The sequence below is a fragment of the Apteryx rowi genome, unplaced genomic scaffold (genome assembly GCF_003343035.1).
Source record: "Apteryx rowi isolate R43461 unplaced genomic scaffold, aptRow1 scaffold_1444, whole genome shotgun sequence".
NCBI classification, from domain to species: domain Eukaryota; kingdom Metazoa; phylum Chordata; class Aves; order Apterygiformes; family Apterygidae; genus Apteryx; species Apteryx rowi.
Window position 1 is genome coordinate 26,297 of NW_020447691.1, and position 349 is coordinate 26,645.

A 349-nucleotide genomic window follows, 5' to 3' on the forward strand; every position below is an offset into this window, starting at 1 on the left:
GATTGGAGCTGCACGTGGGAGCCTGGATCCTCCCTCTGCAACGCTCGGAGCTGCAGGTTGGAGCCCAGATTCCCCCCCGCCGCAATCAGAGCTGCAGGTCAGAGTGCAGATCCTCCCCCCACACACACACTGCGCTTGGAGCTGCGCGTCGGAGCCTGGATCCCCCCACTGCCACGCTCGGAGCTGCACATCGGAGCCCGGATCCCTCCTGGCCATGTTCGGAGCTGGACATTCGGCCCCGGCACTTCCCGCCAGCTCCCTGCCGTGCAGGGACTCTTGGTTTGCCTTTTTTTTTGTATTCGAGCCCCGAAATAAAGCCACGGCCGGAGGCAGGAGCMCCCGGCTTGGC